The following is a 23,147-nucleotide window of genomic DNA, read 5'->3' as shown; positions in this document are numbered from 1 at the left end:
TGCATGCCGACTGTCCTTCTTCAAGCCAGATGTGTCAAACTAAGCGATGCTTCTCAGTTGTCACTCCCCAGCTGTGAAATGACTTTCCCATGACCATAAGAACTGCTCTCAAACTACTGATTTTCAAGCACCCGATGAAAACACATCATTTCCCAATGCAATTTAGGACTGCTGAGACTAAAGTAGGTGGAGTAGCAGATTCCCTATCGTTAACAAAAGTCTGGAAAGAAGGACCTAAAGAAAATTTAGACTGGGCAGATTTTTCACAAATGAAACACAAATGGCACATGTTAATTAGCATATGCAAATACGAATATCACTCTACTCTGCACATGTGACAATAATGACCAGATAAACATTTAAATGTATATACAGTATTATGTAAACATATTAAATACTGCTACCAAATGGTGGGTCCGTAATTGTAAGAAATGACTTATGTACTGTACAAAGGCTATGGAGCTCTTAGGGGGCCAAGTTATATAGTATGCTGCCTAGAATATGTCATATGAGTTTACACTGATGTACAAGGAACTGCTGGGATCAAATCTAAAGTACTGCATGCAAGATTGGTCTCAAAATATGAATATAACAGTACTAGAAAAATTCCGGAGAAGAGAGATTAGACTGATTGCAGTGGTCTGAGTTATGAGACCATGTGTGGATGGGAAGGATGTAGGAATTTACTTTTTTTCATCTTAAGAAGCTGAAGATTAATAGATGGCACGACTGAGGTTTTAAAATTGCGGTGAGTCTAACAAACTATGACATGTAGCAGCAGTTACTTTAAAATTGCTTTGTCACTATGAACACTGGGGTATAGATGGTGTCAGGTTAAAAGAAAGAAACACACAGAGAGCTTTAGATATATGGAACAAGTTAGATTTTATTTTATCAATGATATTTTAACTTGTTGATAATCTTTTTTAAATTGTTAGTCAACCCTTGTAGATTTTAGTGATAGCTGAGAAAAACAAATAATCTTATGTTTTCATTGAGAATGGAGATAACAACTTTTCTGCTACAATGGCGTTAATGGTGGCCAGCACAGGACTATGCTGCATGAGCTTCTCTTCTCAATGTTTTAATGTTGTTTTCAGTTGATCAGCATTGACCCCCCAGCCAGAACCTACAGACTCAAGGTGGCACTCCAGCAGTGATATTAGAGAAGCGGGGATCTGTATCCTGTGGTTTCGCCCTTATAGAACAAAAGGTACATAAAAAAACTGAACATGTATGTGCAGAATAATTAATAAACAATAAATATTTCACAAAAAACATAAAATTACATACATTTAAAGTTTTCATAAATAAAGTAATCAATGGCAAGTGTAGTCTGCTGCTATTTCTGTAATTATTTGGTTTTAGCCCTGCCTCTGCCCCACATTTCTACACTGAAACAAACTGCAAGTCAGATTAAAATTTAAAAAATACGTACATCGGTTGCACATAATAAAATTGTTTTTATCAAAAATAATTTAATTATGCTTAATGCACTAAATGAATATATCCAGAAACAACATTATACTTTTATATAAAATAAATGAAACTTTTTAATTCTCTGTTAAATTAATTATATTAGGTTAAATGAACATGTAAATAAAGCATAATATTCCATCCATCCATTTTCTAACCCGCTGAATCCGAATACAGGGTCACGGGGGTCTGCTGGAGCCAATCCCAGCCAACACAGGGCACAAGGCAGGAACCAATCCTGGGCAGGGTGCCAACCCACCATAGGACACACACAAACACACCCACACACCAAGCACACACTAGGGCCAATTTAGAATCGCCAATCCACCTAACCTCTTTGGATTGTGGGAGGAAACCGGAGCGCCCGGAGGAAACCCACGCAGACACGGGGAGAACATGCAAACTCCACGCAGGGAGGACCCGGGAAGCGAACCCGGGTCTCCTAACTGCGAGGCAGCAGCGCCACCGTGCCGCCCGCATAATATTTTAACAATTATTTAATAAACCTTTTAAAAAATGCACCTCACCGAGTTACTTAGCTATAACCTTTTTTGTTTATCAATTATACTTGTTCCAGTATAATTTTATAGTTCATGTTCTAAGTTATTAATAAGAAATAAACAGGTTTGCTTATAGCAAAACTAGTTTTATTTGGTAAAAACAATGCAAACCAACAAAAATAAAAAAGATTAGTATTCAAAAGCTGAAATGTACAACAGTTGTACAAGAACACTGCTTCTTTGGCTGTGCCAGAATGCAATAACCAATGTATAAGTAAATATGAACACAAAATGCACCTTGGATTGTTTTATATTATAAAATACACTTATTTATATTTATGTAACTGTTTATATTATAGAATTAATGTTAAATATTTGTAAAATATAAAGTGCAAAAATTGCTACTTTGCACCTTTTTTCACAAAATAATTTTTGTTTTTTTTATTTTCAAATGAGCAAATTCGACAACTGCATTGTATTGTATTCGGGTGTATTATTTATTTGTCTGTATTAATAGTATTTATCTGGTTGAGCAATGTTATAATAATACTAATGAACTGCAATGCTGAAAGTAGTTGACCCCTAACAAAAGTCAGCACATTTTTTAATATCCAGTACGTAAACATACCTGTACTAAGCGAGTAAATCGAGACAACTTAATAGTACCATTACTGACTTGTGGCAGTAGTTAATGAGCACAGCTTGATAAAACATTAAAAGAGAATACAATGAAAACACAAAACGGAGTAACACTGATGATGAATCCACTTGGTGTTTATTAATTTCCTGTGAGGACTAAATATAACTATTTTGACTTCTACCTAAATCACTTAAATTTGTATATTGTACATCCCACAAGATTCAAAAAATTAAACATGATCAAGTTATGTTCAAAAGTGGAACATAAACAATACATGTAATACAAAGTAAATATCCATCCATCTATTATCCAACCCGCTATATCCTAACACAGGGTCACGGGGGTCTGCTGGAGCCAATCCCAGCCCACACAGGGCGCAAGGCAGGAAACAAACCTTCGGCAGGGCACCAGCCCACCGCAGCAAAGTAAATACATTTTTGTAAATGTAACAACCTGCCATTTCCCTTTTTTTCAGTGTACCCTTTTTGCTTTTATTCTATTTCAACTATCTTTACTGTTACCTCTTTTCCGTACTCCTTTGTTTAGTTTAATTATTAAGTGGACGGAGCCTCTAGTTAGCTCATCTCCCTCACATGCTGTGGCAATAATTAACGCAGTCATCTGAGTGAGACTTAAGAGCTGGCCTCTACCCCAGCCCTTTGCTATGGCAATTGCTTTGGGTGTCCTCTCTCTTTTCTCAATAGCTCATAAAAGAACATCTTATAGTTTTAGCAATGTGTTATGATTATTTTCTTGTTCTTAGGTAATGTGTTTGGCTGCTCTGTTGGTTTAAAATCTCAGCTCTTGCTTAGCTTAAAACGTTGATTAATTTACATTTTTGTGTTGATTTGCTTCAGATTTAGACTTCTCTTTGTTTCTTTGGATCACAATATTCTGATTTTATTTTGTTTTTGTTTGCTGTGAGTTTTTGAGTTTATTATTTCATCTGCTTTTTATTTCCTTTTATGTAAGTCATTCAGCTCACCGTCATGTCTTTATTATTTTATTTTCTTAGTTTGTTTTACTTCACACATTTCATGCATACTGTTCTAAGTTATCCTTGTTAATTTCCTTCCTTAACTTTTGATTATTAGCAGTGACAAGTGAAATGATTCATGCAAAACTAAATTCACAGATAAACTTAGTGTTTCATTTCACAAAGAAATTTGGGAAACAAATAGTGTTTTCACCACAAGAGAACATTTGCACCATTAGCCTATATATTTTCATTTCCTCTGCCACCTGTATACTGAAGTTGTAGTTATTGATGGCAAGATTATAATTTGGATTTTTTCAGTTTCCCCTTTACTATAATATAACACCACTCAACGTCAGATGTTGTTTTAGTAGCTATGAAGGGGATTGTGTTATTTGTCCAAATCCCCAGAGTGAAAAGGAAGAGAAGTGAAATAAACATAACCAAGCATAACAACCATAGATAATACTTTCATAATACTCTCCTTGAGATGCAGTATACCTGTCCCAGTGCTTCTCCCATTCCTGTTAACATTTCCCATTCCTCATCTTTTGTTACTGTGTCTGCACCCTCTGGAAGTTTTTCTTGTATTTCTTCCATGGTAGCAAATCTTCTTCCTTTCAGTCTCAAGTTTAATTTCAGCAACAAAAAGAAGTCATGGGGCATGAGATCTGGTAAATACAAAATGTGGAAAGCAACAACCATATTGTTTTTGATCAGATCAGGGACTGATAACTGGTTTATGCAAGTGCATTGTCATGGTGGGAATACAGTTTTGAGTGTATCACTGCTCCGGACTTTTTTTGTCCCTAATGCTTTCCCATAGACACCTCAGCAGTTTAAGGCAATTTCACTGATTAACATTCTGTTCACTGGGAACAAACGCTTAATGAACAAGTATGCCGATGTCTAAAAACACGACCGTCACTGTCTCTTGAAAATCCACCCTGTTGCTTGGAAAAAACAAATTACCAAGTCCCCTGCACAATTGTAGAATACATGCCAGAAATATGTGCGAGATCACCACAGCGCAATGCCACTTGATTAACCACTAGCGGCATATTCAATAACTACACCCTACTCCTGTGCTATTGACCGACTTACTACATTTTTCATATTTGATGAGGATTGCCTTTTTAAAACATTTGCCAGATAAGTGATATGTTCTCTCACTTTATGGGGTTTCCATGATGTTGTCTCCAAATATTTTAGTGACTAACTCTAATGTGAATTTAGTAGAATTTCCATCTTTCACCCCTTCTGAAACTCCAATAATTCCCCACTGTGCTTGCTTGAGAAAGTGGAGCCAACTGCATAATCGAGGTCAAGGACACAGAAATTTTGTTTCTATATCATGTATTAAAAGTTAAAAAACAACTTTCACTCTAATCAGTTTAATTTTATACAGTACTCTTTAAGATAGGTTCAAAGCACTTACAGTAAACAAGTTAATAAGTACAAAACAGCATCATAAGTGTGCATAACCATGATCTCATTATAGAATGAATGGAAAAAAATCAATTTTCAGAAAGGCCTCTTGTCAATCAAATCTTCTAATTTAATAGACAGAACTATTTGTCTTTACAGTACTGTGTGTCCCTTGTGCAATAATAATAATAGAAAATGAAATAATCTCTTGATTACCCAGGGGTTTTTCTTGTATTTTGTACACTGGACATTTTTTTAAATATTCAACAGTTTCTAATAGCACAGAGTAAAATGGCAAAATAGACAAACTGAAAAAAGACTCACTAAACCTTCTCTTCTCTCGACTTTAGCATACTAGGATGCAGTTCATAAGGTTCATTTCACAGTTGGAGATTTCTAGCAGCTCATTAAATGTATGGACACTGCTTGAAATTATTGATTCATTTGTTACAAAAACCTCCACACCTTCCTGCTTGTGTGTTAGTGCAAATGCCTACTTGTCTAAACTCCCCAATACTTTTATTAGCTGAGCTATAAAGTGGGCTTCTGATCATTTTTTCCACTATTTTTATTAGAGTAGCATTTATTAATGCAAATAACACTTTCAATAGTAACAAATAGTAAACAATTACTAAGAATGATCCTTATTTTCTAAACAAGAAATAAACACGTTTAAAAGGGTCAAAAATGTAGGAATTCACATTTTTGGATACAAAATGTATTTCTCCCTCTTCCAGGGTGATGAAAAGAAGTGCCAACTCTCTTCTCGTATGCTAGCCATGCCAAAGCAACCACCCAGCAGCTGGCAAGGTGTTTTACAGGAACACCAGCAGACGTATTGGGGGTCACAAAGTACAGAAAGACAGATGCGAAAAATGCTTACCAGTCACAACTGCCAATGTGAACAGCTGGGGTAATGTGATGGGATACTTTGTTATGGTGAAAAAAAATCAGATATACTTTCACTGGCATGCAAATAATACACAGCTAATTTCAAGCTTCTGTGCTGCAGGATGTTGGAAAAGTAACCATACCCTGCTGCTTATTAAAGAGTATATAAAGATTTATAAATAGATCATTTTATATGTTGAAAAACTGCTTGTTTTGCACTTCCTTGTTGAGTAATGGTCTATATTTCCTACAAAAATGTTGGTATGTCATGGGATCATCAAGATCATAAGTATAGAACATGTCTTTAGCTCAGAAATCATGGATTTCAAAAAAAAGGTAACTGGACAGAACAATTGATGCTCTACTGTGAAACAAAGTGGTTGGTTCAACATTACTAAATGCTCACGTGTATGAATTTTTATAACATTTTTTCAGGTATTAAAAACTGCCAGACAGTAGGAATGAAGTGTAACATCTAGAGACTGAAATACCAGCACTCTGAGGAAACAGAGACAGGTGTTCTTCCCCTCTAGCATCCACCAGACAGAATGGGTTGTGCGTTTAGTGTTGCGCTGCTTAGCTACAGGATATATTGACAAGGTACAGCTGGGCAGCAACACCCTACCATATGACATCTGGTTTCCATTTGGTTTATGGTATTTAAGGAGTGCAAACATAGGGATTGTCACTTTAACTTGCAGTTTGTTCCATTTTGTGGTGTATAGTTCCATTTTTTATTTCAAATTTGCTAACATCATGCTTTTTCCCTAAAATCCTTACCTGACCTATTTGCCAGTTATTGTGCTCAAAGATGAAAAATTATGTCTAGAAAAAGTCTCTGATCATTAATCAGGTAAATTTAGCATTGAAAAGATCAACCTTTGATTAGGCCCTATTTTAAAATACTCAGTGTGACATTATTGACAGTGTCAAGATTCTGGATTGTCTACAGGTCCAAAATAATAGAAACATAAAAAAGTGTGATGAATGGAATCAGGACTATGATGTGCTTTTCTGCTTCATCCATAGTTTGGACTTCACTGACCTAGAAGACCAACGTTTCCAACCTAGACAGGAAATCTTGACAATTCTGGAAAGTATTTAGATGAGATAATGAGACAACTTAGCTATTAGCTTACAATACAAGCATAATAGACAATTGTTGTCTCCTTTCTTTTTTAAAACTTCTTATGTTCTTACTTGCCCTATTAATAAAAAAGGACTCCAGACAATAAAGGTCTACTGACCAGGTGAGAGTTACATCCAACTATATCTTACACAAGTGCAAAAGTGTCTGCCGGCAATGTCCTTGCAAATGTCTACCTTTAACTTATCTTTGTTACAGTAAACTGTACTTTTACAACTTAGACCTCAAACATTTCCAACCTGTCTTTTTGTTTATTTTTACAATATCTCTCTCTATACAGTGGAACCTCGAGATACAAGTTTAATTTGTTCCAGCACTGAGCTTGTATAGTGAATTTCTCGTATCTAGAACAAACTTCCCTATTGAAAATAATGGAAATCCAGTTAATCCATTCCGCACCCCCAAAAATATCAACATAAATATCAATTTTTCTAACAAATAACACTGATAAATAATATATACAAGTGGAACCTTGGTTTGCGAGTAACTTGGTTTACGAGTGTTTTGCAAGACAAGCTAAATTTTTTAATTAATTTTGACTTGATAAAACGTGCTATGTCTTTCAATACGAATAGTATGGATACACTTTGTCTGCTGAGCGTCATGTGATCATAACTGAGCTGATGGTTCTTCTCTCTCGTGCACGTCTCTCTCTCCTTATCTCTCTAACTCGCTCGCCTCTCTCTCTCTCTCCTTATCTCGCTCGCTCTCTCTCTCTCTCATCTCGCTCGCTCGCTCGCCTCTCTCTCTCTCCTTATCTCGCTCGCCGCCTCTCTCTCTCTCTCCTCTTGAGGGCAATCGTCTCCTATTCTCCATCTGAATGTCCGTGATATTTTTGGATACGCTTATACGGCGAACTGTTACAGCGAAACAATGAAATCACAAGCGCACAAACGCGTAGATCCTCACGCTACGGGAGAACAAGGAACACTGAATGAGCTGACGGGCTGGCAGCGTCAGCTTGGGTGAATCCCCGAGTCGAGGCGGATCGGGAAACGCGTCACGCATACCCACAGCCTGGCTCGTGGCTCGTGGCTCATTACGCGAGCCAATGCTCGTATTTAGATCCAAATTTTTCGCTCATACTTTCCTCATATTTTGAATTTCTTGTATACAGAGGTGTTCGTATCTTGAGGTTCCACTGTATATAAAATCCAACTTCTGTCTGTCTGTATGTCTGTCCACTTTTCACGAGAGAATTACTTAATGGATTTAGATTTTTTTTTTTCTATAATTTTCTTGAACATTCCAGTTGATTTTGCAACTTCTTTCATTGCACTATTTACCATAGCTCGCTTGCGTTACTGATTTATTTGCCGTGAATCTGAGAGACACGCAGCGGGCCAAGTGAAGGGGCTGGGCTTAGCTAGCGAATGAGAGAACTACCGTATATATTTGAGTATAAGTTGGGTCTTGAAATCCAAAAGATCAATCATAAAATCAGACCTGACTTATATGCCCGTTCAAAAATCCTCTTCCCTCCTCCAATCTTGCATCAGTTTCTCTGAAACATCAAACTTTGTTGCAGCAGCGCAGTTACCAATTTCTTTTGCTACTTCAATGACATTTCATTTAAAACCAGCTTCATATTTTCTTTTGATCGAATGCTCCATTGTAGATAAGGGATTCTCTTACAATAAAGGTGTATGAGGGTGCGAGATACAAAAAACACAAATCTGTGGAAACGTTTCGGAATCGTTCCGGTATTACTGTGTGGTCTTGTAGGCACAATAGAGAGAGAGAGAGAGAGAGAGAGAGAGATTAGGAGCATGCATTGATACAGTGCATTGCTGCACCCACATAGAAAAAAGGCAGTGTGCTCCGTGGTTACTCTGTCAGGTGGGCGTTAGCATATCATAATCTCTTGGACCATTAGCTTGAGTTTTTTACATTCAACTTATACAACTGACATTATAAAATACCAGAAATTATATGATAAAATCAAGTACCGACTTATCCGCAGGAGAACTAATCCGCAAGTATATACGGTATCATAGTATCATAGTTCACTTGCAGGAGCAATATATTTGCGCTAATCTGAGACAGAGGCTGTGGGCCAAGGGGAGGAGGAAGCATAATGTCAGGAGCAGGGAGCCGAGCAGGGCCCTCCTCACTGTCCTGTTTTACTACTACATGAGCGGAGCCATGGGGGACGGCTAGTATACAATAAAATCATAAACAGATTCACTTTTGTTTACCTTTCAGAACAGATTAATGCCCATACTTGTTTATATACGCTCTCACAGGATGAAGATCTTATGAAGCCAAAAGTCCACAAAATGTCTGATGACCTACATGCTAGTACTGAAGATGCCCCATTGGTGTCAGCATTTAAACTATTATTTCAGCACAATATTGCTTTTCAGTAATTGTGGCACAATCCTTGTTGTCTTCTGTTACTACAGTCTTCATGGCTTAGTCCTCATTTCTGACTCTCTGGGTGATCCTGAGCAAGTCATTTAACCTGCCAGCTCTTCAGTAAACTGTTAAAAATATAAGAAAGCACCAATTGTAGAGTTTATGAAAAATAGAAACATTAAAAAGTCCTACCACATCCTTCTCTTCCATTTTTATACTTTATGTACAGTGCCTAAAGATAAACACTACAATTTCTACAAGCCCCTCTTCATGGCAGGTTTGTGCCTCCACAGACCCCATATTTGCAAATCAGGTATTGTTACTAACATATAATAATCGTCAAACAGGACATAGTTTACAAAATATATTTGTGGCAATACTACAACACTGTGCTTGAAACTCTAAAGGGGGACTCCCCCACCTGCTCTTTCATGCAATATACATATAGCAGTTGCCTTCAAGACTCTGTGATTTGGGAGAGACATATTCACTTTCTTCTAGGACAGCAAAAAAAACTAAAACGGGCACTGTCTGGGATATTTGAAGACTGCACTTTTTTTTTTTATGTTTATAGTGTGGAACAAGAACGAGACAGGACAGCATAAAATGTTTGCTCTTGGAGAACAATGTTTAATAGCAACAATGCTAAATAAACTTAGCAACACAAAGAAGGGACTTCAAAATAGTCAGCTTCACGTTATTGATTCTTTGGGCTAAAGTGGCTCTGGCAGAGGCAGGTCCAAAAGTAAACACAAGCTTATGGGTGCTTCTATTCTTTTATGTGATTGGGGCTGAATGTGGTGGGATTTCTTGGCAAACCAGGAGTGAGGTCACTGGTTGTTTGAAGGGTTTTTGTACTGCACCTTTTTGTAAATAAAGGAAGTAATTCAACAAAAACACAAAATGGAGAGATGATTTAAGGGATAACACAAAGTAATTAACAAACAACTAGGAAAGAAAGCAAACCCTAGCTTCTCCACTGGGACTGGCTACACAAGTTCAGCTCCCTGTCTGTCCAGTGGGGTAGCTTGTTTATGTGTCTAGAACTGTATTGTCTCAACTACCACACTACAATTCTATTTATATCACAATGTCACTCATAGTCTTCACACACACTTTTCTGCTATTTAAGGAGAGGTGGAGATATGCTCTAGAGAGGAGAGGAATGAAGGTCAGTAGAAACAAGACAGAATACATGTGTGTAAATGAGAAGGAGGTCAGTGGAATGGTGAGGATGCAGGGAGTAGAGTTTGTGAAAGTGGATGAGTTTAAATACTTGGGATCAACAGTACAGAGTAATGGGGATTGTGGAAGAGAAGTGAAAAAGAGAGTGCAGGCAGGGTGGAATGGATGGAGAAGAGTGTCAGGAGTAATTTGTGACAGATGGATATCAGCAAGTGTGAAAGGGGTCTACAGGACAGTAGTGAGACCAGCTATGTTATATGGGTTGGAGACGATGGCACTGACCAGAAAACAGGAGACAGTGCTGGAGGTGGAAGAGTTAAAGATGCTTAGATTTGCACTGGGTGTGACGAGGATGGATAGGATTAGAAATTAGTACATTAGAGGGTCAGCGCAGGTGGGACGATTTAGAGACAGAGAGGCAAGATTGCACTGGTTTGGACATGTGCAGAGGATTGATGCTGAGTATATTGGGAGAAGGATGCTAAGGATAGAGCTGTCAGATAAGAGGAGAAGAGGAAGGCCTAAGCGAAGGTTTATGGATGTGGTGAGAGAAGACATGCAGGTGATGGGTGTAACAGAGCAAGATGCAGAAGACAGGACGATATGAAAGAAGATGATCCGCTGTGGCAGTGCTTCGTCATTGACCTAATAAATAAAAAAATAATATATAAAATCCAAAGTGCTGAAGTTGAGATTAAAATCAATTTAATAAGTCAATAAAAGGTGCATCCCTTTAAAACTGGAGTCTCCTCACCCTGACACCGGCTCTCTCCCATTGCTGCCTTTCTTTTCTCCATCCTTTAACATCCATCTCCTCGTCTTTTCTTTCTTTCTTTCTTTCTTTCTTTCTTTCTTTCTTTCTTTCTTTCTTTCTTTGGATAACATTCTCTCTCTGACTTGCAGGCTCCATTTATCCACAGCCTTCCTATTTGGGTGCAGGAGTGATGCGCTGCACCCTCCGAGGCAATAATAAGGTACCTGACTGATGCTGGCATTTGCACATGCATACGCAATCGGCCAAGCATTCCAACTGTTCCCTAGAGCAAAACATGTTCACACAACCCTGCGCTTGAGCGGAGCCCGCACTTTACAGGCCACAATTATTTATTTAAATTTTTCCAGACATCATGGACTACTTATCAACTTATCACAGTGACCTAACTGAGCACCATGAATATCAACAAGCATGCTGGCTTCTGTGCTACTTAGCATTGGTTGCAGGATGTCTGTGAAATTGTAAACTTATGGCAAAGAAGAGAAACAGAAAATGAATGCACAACACAAGGGAAGAGCCAGGATGGTTGGAAGCAAGATGTAGATGATTTGGATGCAAAACACACGTTTGAAAATATCAGAATGTCAAGGGGGATGTTTGATTACTTATGACAATGTTCAGTTATTTATGACAATGCCTGTCTGTAAGAAAAATGCATGCTTGAGGTATAGCGATTGGGCTATATAGGCTGGCAACATTTACCCCAAATTCATATTACATTTTCCGCTTTACTTTCTTTCTATTGGAGTATTGCACCAGTACTGCAATCCATCTTGATTTTCGACACAGAGATAAAAAGTGCAATAGTGCAATAGTGCAACATTGTTTAGTGCAAAAGTGGTCTAAATCCAATCTTAATATTTCTGGTTCCACATGCATTTTTGCTGTTAGCACTCCTGAGAAACATAAGAATGAAAAAAATCAGAATTGAGCTGCACTGTGAACATACACTTAGACAAAATTCATGTATTGCTTTTCTTCCTTCCTTTTTTGTATCTTTTTAAGGAATTGTGTCATTCAAGACTTTGAAAATCCTTGATTAAATTAAATGTTTAAGGTAATTACAGTATTGATTTAGTAATGTGTTGACAATTTTTAATTTAAATGTTTACATTAGTTTAGTATTTATGTTATCCTTTTCATTAATCTTCTAGCTAAATTATTCTTCCTAAATCTCTGTATTATAAAAGATCACGAGATGTGATCTTTGGAAGAGGGAACAGAGAGACACTTTCACATCCCGCGATACGGACAAGTCACATCATACTTCCAACCTTTGGAAGCAAGTCCCGTGATACCCATGCAGAGCAGGTTAGAGATAATGGAAGTAGGAAAATTCGAAAGTCTCAAAAAAATGATAGCAAAGATCACATTAGCGCAAAAAAACGGAAAATAATACTCAGTGAAATAACGGAACCGCGAAAAGAGATCGAATAATGTTTGAGGATGTCTGGGGGACAAGAGAGATAAGGCAGTAAGACAAATGGACAGCTGCTGTACAGGCTTTTAAATGTTTGAAGCGCTGCACGAGTTGCAGGTCACGCGGCACGGTAGCAGCAGCAAACCAGCAGCTGATTGAGCAAAGAGGAGGTAAAAAAACAACTGTTATTTGTTTCCCCTTGTATCACCGTTTAAGAGGGGTTTTGGAGGAGCGGCCGCATCTCTTTGGGGTGCGTTCAGCCCCCCTCTTCACAACGGCGTGGGGGTGGTTGACGAGTGAAGCGTGCAGGGACCAAGCCACCTAGTTTAGATAATAATAATACATTAATGAAATGTGGGTGACACAGTGGTGCAGCAGTTAGCACTGTTAACTCACAGATCTAGTAGTAAATTGTTGTCTGTGTAGAGTTTGCAGGTTCTTCCAGCATTTCAGTGAGTTTTATCCTATGTAGCTCAGTTTTTCTGGACTATTCCAGAGATCTGTGAGGTAGGTGGATAGGCCCACCCATAATATTGAATTGGATTTACAGTATGATAATATATGTATGTATATATGAATTAAGCAGTTCGTGAAAGACTGAAGGTTGTTTTTTTTTTTAAGTGGACAGCCTGTTTGTGTGCAGCTGTAATCTTTTCATGACAAAATGTCTATGTAAATGTACTAAGTGCAGAGTGTTTTTTGTCTTTCACTGCATGCTATTTAGTCATTTTAAATATATTTTTAAATTTTACAGTGCTTGAAGTTTCTACATAAAAATGAGTGCTTCCAAGGCAACTAAGGCCCCTTCATCAGGCACGACTGCCTGAATAAGGGGCCTGAGCTGCCTCAAAAGCTTGCCTATTGTAATCGTTTTAGTTAGCCAATAAAAAGTGTTTTGCTTGACTTCTCATTACATTCATAATGGATAACATGGTAAAACACCTTAGTACTATAAACATTAAGAAATTTAAAAATTATACACCTTTGGGAATTCCACAACTATTGGTCTGTATCAGTTCCATAGACAACATAATTTGAACATTTAATATAGATCAAAATACTATAGATAGGAAACATGGAGACCAGAGTAAGGCGGAATCGCCACCAAGAAGAAACTGGCAAGGGCAATGACAAGGCATTCTCACAGACAACAAAGTCAGAAGTCATAAATACAGGAGCCTGGAGAATACATGAGAACAAGACAGATGTTGGTGTATTCAGTTTCAAAACATCAACTCTAAACAAAGGTATGTTGACTACAGCACAGTAAAATCCATTAATTTACTGAATCCAAAGTAGTGTGCCGAAGCATAATTCCCAAGTTACAATTATATATATTTACATGTAATTGAATGTGCCGATTCACAAAAAACTGAATCCCCTCTAGCAACATTACCCTAAAATAGTAAAATGAGAGCTCATTTGTGTGGCAGTCACATTCAGTCATTCTTGAGAAGTTGTCAGGTCAAAACTTATACATACCTGCTGTTTAGAAGCAGAGCCATAAGAAGCATGGGTGTATCCAGCTGACCCTCATTTGAAGGAGACCACCGTGGGCCTGATGCCTGCCTGTAATGTGAAGCGAACCATTTTTAGCATTCTTGTGCTTCTGTGATGCCAAAAATGCAGTGCATAAGACGAAACTAAACACTGAGGCCTCATCTGACTCAGAGAGCTGTGTGATTAGAGAGCGCCATCTAAAGCTGTTCATCATATAAATAAAAACAAAATAAAATAAGAGGTATTTCTCACTATCTATAACTTAATGTTTCTCAATGGCACTACTTGCTAGGTTCTTTATTCCCTCAGGTTCTGACAGTTTTCTGCCAGATTCTGGCCACACATAAAAGAACTTTGAGTGTGTAAAGTTGGGTTTAGCCTTGGGCAGAACACCATCAACAATCTGAAACTATTGAAAATGAAGAAAAAAGCGGATGCATTTATTGGCAATCAGCTGGTGATGGAAAAATTCTCAGCTGCCCAGCACTGAAAGCTCCACAAAGCAAAAATGACCGTGAACCAAAGCAATGCAGCAGATCAGACTGAGCTACCAATGTAATAGACATAATGGCAAGTAAAAAAATTTATTTTACACAAGTCAGTGATCTCAAAAGGCAAACTTAAAAAGGAAGTAGGAGCACAAATTAGTGGGGAAATGGCAGTCAAATGTAAAAGGCAAAATAAGAAATGGAATACAAAAACAAGCACAAAGAAGAATAATAGGATTTAAGGTCACTCCCCAATAAATAAGCAAAACTGAAGAATCCATAAAAAAGGTATTCTGATTAAATGTACACTAAAGAGCAAAAAGGACACAAAGCATAAGCATTCAAAAGATCCAAAATATGAAGTTTTTCTCCTAAAAAATTGTTTTTGATTGTTGCTAAAGAGCCATGTACAAATTGTTAAACCTATTTTCCCTTTAGTAGGTTTAGAAAAGCAAAACTAGCACCTGCGAGGCAAGGTGAGACACAGCATGGTGGGGCAGAAAGAGCAAAAAGTCATTACAAAAACCAGCAATTCTGTAAGTAAATAACTAGCATCATAGTGATGAATACTTAAAAGTAATAGTGATTCCTTAGTAGGAAGAAGTTCATGTGTATAAAGAATATTTGGATAGAGTACTATATAGCACTTGTACTGTAAAGTGTTAGTCCTAGTAGAGAGTGACGGCATACATGCTCGTAAGGATGAAAGCTTTTATTTTAAGAGCTGATAGGTGGCTGACCAGAAACTGCAAAGTATGTAGACAGGCATCAGGGACAAGCTGAGGAAGAACCAGACAACTGAATAAGTAAATAACTAAAGGTCAGTATTCAGTAAGCGAGTTTTCTTAGTAAGAAGGAAGTAGTGTGTAAAAGGCTTTACTTGATAGAACAGTTCTTAGCACTCAGGGCAACGGTGCATTAATTAATAGGAAGAAGCAAAAGTGGTGTAGGCAGAGAGATTGAAAGTAAGGAGGTAGTAAGTTATGAAGTTATGAAAACAGACTGGGGAAGAGTTAAGTTTAATAACTTCACAGGAAGACACATAGTCAAAGGTGAGAGTACAAGTATTACAGCAGCTTAAGGGTCCAGAAGGTATTACATACTGTAACTCCAGTAGTTCTTAAATCTAATATATATATATTAATAATTTAAGTTAAATCAAACCAAATCCAAATTTTAAAAATGAGGTTAGTAAAACGTAAGTCCTTTTGGATGTTTGATATTTTTGAGGATGGCTTGGAAGAGGTAGTCCTCCTTAATAGTTATGTCTGTAGGAGATGGCAGCTGATCCAGGACCTCAAGCTCAGGGTCACTGAACTGGAGGAGGAGCTGACTGGCCTACATTGTTGAACAGAAGTGTCGGACCTGGCCCAGATGTCCTTTTTTGGAGATGCCATATAACCCTAAGGTGGTGTGGGAGGATACAGGTAGAAATAGATGGGTTACAGACATAGGTGCATTGTCCAAGAGCATCAATCCCAGAATTGGAAGTGTCAAACCATTTTCTGGGCCTTGCAGAGCTGGACTGTGACTCTGAAAAAAGGCATAAGGATCCCCAGTAGATCACCTCAAAACCAATCCCTGGAAAATCAGATAGTGATAGTGGGAGACACAATAATTGGGGGTAGTGAGGTCCATGTTTGCTTCAGAGGCAGAGTCTTGCACACTGTGTTGTCTTCCGGGTGCACAGACCTCCCTGGAAGGGATGATAGGCTCTCGGCTGGAGCACAGGTGGATCCAGTTTTCGTTGTCCATGTTGGAGCAAATAACACATTTGAACCAGAGAGATACCAATGTCTTGGAAAGGCATATGGGTAGGTTATTTGAGGATTGATTAAACTAAGGATAGGAGGGCTGGGAGTTTAAGACAGACCCGGTTTAGAATTGCACATGCAGTGATGAACAATAGTGTAAAAACAAATATGATTAGTAACCTAAACTCTAACCCAAAGTTTAAATGCATAAATAAGTAAAACATTAAAAATATCTTGCCTTCATCCTAGAAGTAAAACAAATCAAACAAGTGAGTTGGAGTTATAGGTAGCTGAACATAAATAATATATAATTATAATAACAGAAACCAGTCTAAATAACAAAGATGGGGATGAGTATACAGTGATCCCTCGCTATATCGCGCTTCGACTTTCGTGGCTTCACTCCATCGCGGATTTTAAATGTAAGCATATGTAAATATATATCACGGATTTTTCGTTGGTTCGCAGATTTCTGCGGACAATGGGTCTTTTAATAGGAATATAAATAAAAAGCTGGTTAATTTTACAGATGATACCAAGCAAGGTGGATTGGAAGATAATTTAGAATTAGTCGAATCATTACAGAGGGATATGGACAGCATAAAGGCTTGGGCAGATTTGTGTCAGGTGAAATTCATTTTAAGTAAATGTAAAGTATTACAAGTAGAAAGTAGTGATGAGTGAACTCCACAGTTTTCGCTTCGCCTCGGGTTTGGAGAAATCATGGAGGTGTTTGCAAATATCGGCAAACTCAGCAAAATGAATTGAAGTCAATGGGGAAGGACTAACTGAGAAAGCTTTGACTGGATTATAATGCTGCAATCATCTTTGAAGTGTCCCTGGGGGATGGGGAAATGTCAACTATACTCGACCAATAATTGCGGCTAAAAAGGTGACCCGAACTGTAAATAGTAATAAATCTTTTGTTATTATTATTTCATATAATCTCCTCTGTTTGGAGGGGGGTGCATCAGGCCCCTTCAAGGTTTCTTTTTTTATTTCCACATGGCTAATTATACATGCATTAGATATGTGCCTCCTTCTCTTATACTGACGTGGAACACAAAGATCGACCTGTACATTTGGCGACAAGCAGAGAAAACTCGTTATTTATGCTGTATATGTTTTATTATATGTTGCATTATTTACTTTTCTGTTCTTCTGCTAAGTCCCACAGACTCTGTAATGCAAATGATCAGCATTATATACCCGTGGGGCAGTCCCATCCAATACTGGCTCCAGAGAATGTCGCACTGGCCTCGCAAAGCATTATGGGACACAGGGAAAAACGTTCTCTTAAACCGGGCAAATTATTAGTAAATAATTTTACAAACAAGGGTGAAAGTGAATGCAGGAGATTCACTGTGAATAACGATTTGGCGAAATTCTAGAAGAAAGTAAAAATTTTAGATTTGAATACATAATTGAAGGTCTGAAAATTTAAACTACATGTTATGAAAAGGATTTAGGAGTTGTAATTGGCTTGTCACTATGATCTTCCAGAAGCCATTAAGGAGCTTAAAAGAATGTTAGATTATATATTGAGTTATCTAGAGTATAAGTTAAAGGAGGTTATGCTCGAGCTTTATAATGTATTGGTGAGGCCTCATTTGGAGTAGTATGTACAATTTTGGTCTCCAGGCTACAAAAAAGGCTTAGAAGTCCAGAGAAGGGTGAAAGGACTGATCCCAGGAAAAGAGAGGATGAGTTATGAGGAAAGATTTAAAAAGCTGAGCCTTTTCAGTTTAAGCAAAAGGATATTAAGAGTTGACTTGACCGCAGTGTAGAATAGATCCAGATTGTAATTTTAAAATGAGTTCTATAAGAACACAGGGATACGGTTGGAAATTTGCTAAGAATACATTTTGCACATTTTGAAGTTTTTCTTCAAACTGAGAACCATAGATACATGGGAACGTTATCAACCATTGTGGTAGACATTAAGACTCTAGAGGCCTTCAAAACTAGACTCAGTGTTATTTTGGAATAATTAATTGGATAGGACTGGTGAGCTTTGTTGGGCAGAATGGCCTGTTCTCGTCAAGATTGTTCTAATGTTCTAAAGACAGGCCTGACTGACCCCAAACCTCACAGGCATGCTTCAGCATGCACAAACCCAAAATGTGGAGCTGCATTAAAGTTTCAAACAATATCTTAAATGGCCCAAAATGCACCAAAAATGGCTTTCCAAAAGGAAAAGAAACTGACAAACCTCTGACTTGTGAGATAAATCCAACAAAGAATCTTTACAAAGGAAGGATTTTTTTTAATTTAACGGAAGTACAACAAAAATAGAAAAAAATGCGAAAAAATGAGACAAAAAGGGTACAGCAACCCACTTCCCAGCCTGAAATTTAAAGCTTGAGAGTGGTCCTTCAGCAGTGATATCAAGGTGGATCATGGGGTTCCACCCACAAAACACACAAAAAAGAAAGAAATTAGAGTACATACTGTACAGTGAAGCATAAGCACTTAGGGGAGATCTTCAAGGTTCTAAAAAGGTAAGCAATACCGCCCTGAGTCAACAGGGGGTGCTGTTTTTAATACAATTTCCCTTTTCAATCACAATTCAAAGGGATGCTGGATGGATGATGAGTGACCGCACTTCTCTGTTGAAGCTCCTCCTCTTCTGGGAGAACACTAAAAAGATCAAGAGGCCACTGAAAATAAGCAGAAACAATCAGAGTGCCCAATCAGAAGCGCTTCATTGATTTTGATCATGGTACCAGCTGCATTTCTGCAAGTGTGTTTGCATTTTCTTTTCCAGCCTTTTTGACATTGTTCATTAAACAGGACTATCACATTGGTACCTAAGTTCTGTCTTTGACTCCTCTCCTTTTCTTGTTACAATACACAAAATGCATAAATACTAAATAATAAATAAGTATAGAAATATTAACAAAATGTACATAGTAACAAAACATGTGAGAAATAATCATTTAAAAAAACAAAAAATAAAATAAAACCAAGGCAACAACCCTGGCTGAAACATAAGATAACCCTGAGATTAATAAATATTAAAATGTAAATTAAATTAAAAAAACACACTAAATACTCAAGCGAGTTCAATATGGGATGTTAAAGAATTTGAAACACAGTCCTCACACAAATCACGAATCCCAATTTATATCCCACCAAAGCACCAATCACACCATCTCAGTGCATATCCCCTGAGCCCCCATTGTGGAGCTTCTGTGTAATAAACAGTTAATAGCAACAGACACAGACAGAGAGATCACTTTAGACCTGCCAACTGTATTGTTGCTGAAACTGCCAGCAGACACAACGCCCACATCAGTGACAGGAAAGTGAGGAACAGACTACATGCTGCTGGCCTTAGAGCATGGCGACCTGTCAGAGGCCATCTGCTCACACCTCCTAGACGTCTGACCCTAAAGCAGGACAATGCCAGACGACACACAGCTGCTGTGGTCCCAACTGTTCCAAGGAGTGAATGCTGTAGTGCAGGTGCTGCCTTGGCCTGCTTTTTTCTCCTGGCCTTAATCCTGCAGAATACATTTTGATATGTCCTGGATCACAACATGCAGAAATGTGATCTTGTGTTTGGCATTGGTCAACAACTTCATCAGGGCCTTCTGTATGAATGGAATAACATCTCACAACTGCAGATAGAGAGGTTAATTGTCTGTATGAGCCGGGGTTGTCAAGTTGGTGTGGATACTGAGGGACTACAAGATGGCTGCTGTTAACATTCAGAGCTGTTATTGATTTCCTGTTATTCTCATTAGCTTAATGTTATTTTAGCAAATGAACTTTGAAACTTCAGTCCAAAAATAAGTGTTTAGCTTCTTTTTTCCATCATTATATATTAACAAATCATTCTTTAAAATTATAAATTTGATCATTAGGAATACAAAGGGGCCATTGATTAAAAAAAAAAAACCTAAAGAACAGGGCACCATGGCATAACCTGATGCTTAGCTGTGCTGTTTTTCTCATCTACAGCATTTTTCATTTTCAATCAATTCACATTAATGTTCAACATCTATTTTATCAAATGCCGTCAAGTAGTGGGGGCAGCAACACACTATCAGCGCATGTTCCCAACCTCCTCTTCCTCTTTGTGATTCAAATACATAGTGCATCATAACAAATACGAAAATAAAACTACTGCAGCACTGGAGATAATCACCAGCAAGTGTGGTTTTAAACAAACCTCTGGATTATTTAGATTCCCAATCCCCATGTCTGGGATGGTGTGATAGTTTCATGTATGAAAATCCTGCAAACTGCAGCCTCAACCTAGAATGTATGAAAAACTGAATTTATTAAGTCCTTAGGCCATTAACTGAGAAATTTCTCAGGTCATATATTGTATGTCATTAAGGAGCTATGGCCATCTTTCCACTTTCAAATCTAATACATTTAAGTAAGCAGCAAAACAGCAGCAGTACACTTCCTCTATGCCATGGGAGCCATTGAATATGGGGATAAATGAGGATTCAGAACTTTTAGCATGCAGGACAATCAATATGCACTGATTAGCCCATTTTTTAATATTCCATGCCACCAACAGCAGACTAGCCATCATTGGGCACTCTCTATACGCTAGATGGTTTCCTGTGTTAAATACCAAAACACTAACATATTGTATATTTTTATGTATTTATTAATTGAAATAAAGTTTCTTGATCAATCACTCATCCTTAAGTAAATATTGTAAGATCCCAGACCAATAGACAGAACATGGACTTTAACACAGACAAATATAGATAGATAGATAGATAGATAGATAGATAGATAGATAGATAGATAGATAGATAGATAGATAGATAGATAGATAGATAGATAGATAGATAGATAGATAGATAGATAGATAGATAGATAGATCCAAATGAATTTGTAATTGAACAGCCCTGGTATTAAGAATGTCACTACCCACATTAAAGGAATGAAATCTAAGAAAAACTAGTCTGTTCTGTCTTTAAGTTTAATTCAGTTTATTTTTGTATAGTGATCTTTGCTGAATGCAGGCACAGGGTTCTCAGTTCTCAGTTAACATACAAATTATATTTTGCCAATTTTCACATAAAGAATTAGTACACATAAAGACATAGTAGAGAAGGCCAGGAGGAGTTGCATTGTGTCATTGTGGATCTGGAGAAAGCATATGACAGGATGCCTCAAGAGGAGTTGTGGTATTGTATGAGGAAATCAGGAGTGGCAGAGAAGTATGTAAGAGTTGTACAGGATATGTACGAGGGAAGTGTAACAGTGGTGAGGTCTGCGGTAGGAGTGACGGATGCATTCAAGGTGGAGGTGGGATTACATCAGGTATCGGGTCTGAGCCCTTTCTTATTTGCAATGGCGATGGACAAGTTTACTGACGAGATTAGACAGAAGTCCTCGTGGACTATGATGTTTGCTGATGACATTGTGATCTGTAGTGAGTAGGGAGCAGGTTGAGGAGACCCTGGAGAGGTGGAGATATGCTCTGGAGAGGAGAGGAATGAAGGTTAGTAGGAACAAGACAGAATGCATGTGTGTAAATGAGAGGGAGGTCAGTGGAATGGTGAGGATGCAAGGAGTAGAGTTGGCAAAGGTGGATGAGTTTAAATACTTGGGATCAACAGTACAGAGTAACAGGGATTGTTGAAGAGAGGTGAAGAAGAGAGTGCAGGCAGGGTGGAATGGGTGGAGAAGAGTGTCAGGAGTAATTTGTAACAAACGGGTATCAGCAAGAGTGAAAGGGAAGGTCTACAGGACAGTAGTGAGACCAGCTATGTTATATTGGTTGGGGATGGTGGCACTGACCAGAAAGAAGGAGACAGAGCTGGAGGTAAAGTTAAAGATGCTAAGATTTGCACTGGGTGTGACAAGGATGAATAGGATTAGTAATGAGTACATTAGAGGGTCAGCTCAGGTTGGACGATTGGGAGACAAAGTCAAAGAGGTGAGATTGTGTTAGTTTGGACATGTGCAGAGGAGAGATGCTGGGTATATTGGGAGAAGGATGCTAAGGATTGAGCTGTCAGGTAAGAGGAGAAGAGGAAGGCCTAAGAGGAGGTTTACGGATGTGGTGAGAGAGGACATGCAGGTGATGGGCGTAACAGAACAAGATGTAGAGGACAGAAAGATATGGAAGCAGATGATCCACTGTGGCAACCCCTAAAGGGAGCAGCCGAAAGAAGAAGAAGAAACCAAGAATATCTGTCCAGTAATTTTTGCACAATGACCAGTTTTGTATATAGTTCCTCTGTGTAGACCACTAGATCACCCCAGCCCGTCATTGATGTGGACCCCTAAGTTCTTATAGTACCCCTACATCCCCTTTCTGAATGGTGACCGGACATAGTGTCTCTTAGGTTCAGCGAAAGTCAATAATCAGTTCCTTGGTTTTGCTGATGTTAGGTTGCAGACAATTCTCTTTGCACCAAGCTACAAAGTTGCTTGACCGCCTATACTCCATCTCATCCCCCTTGTCACTACATCCCATTAGTGCAAATGATCAGAGAATTATTGCAAGTGACATGACCTGGGGCCTCATGTATACAGTAAATGGTGCGTATGCACAAAAATGCTGCGTAAGAACATTTCCACACTCAAATCACAATGTATAAAACCTAAACTCGGCGTAGAAGCCATGCA

At 38.1% G+C, this 23,147-nt stretch overlaps 1 long non-coding RNA gene across 1 annotated transcript; it reads right to left on the bottom strand.

Moving 5' to 3' along the window:
• Window positions 1-952: 952 nt before the first annotated feature.
• On the bottom strand, window positions 953-14,403 carry LOC120532584. The gene is made up of 4 exons (XR_005634318.1): window positions 14,279-14,403; window positions 9,257-9,541; window positions 4,094-4,263; window positions 953-1,198 (listed from the first exon to the last, which is right to left on the bottom strand). It is a non-coding gene; the product is annotated as an uncharacterized LOC120532584 (long non-coding RNA).
• Window positions 14,404-23,147: the final 8,744 nt, after the last annotated feature.

The sequence above is a fragment of the Polypterus senegalus genome, chromosome 7 (assembly GCF_016835505.1).
Source record: "Polypterus senegalus isolate Bchr_013 chromosome 7, ASM1683550v1, whole genome shotgun sequence".
Lineage (NCBI taxonomy): Eukaryota > Metazoa > Chordata > Cladistia > Polypteriformes > Polypteridae > Polypterus > Polypterus senegalus.
This window is presented reverse-complemented; position numbering and strand designations above follow the sequence as displayed.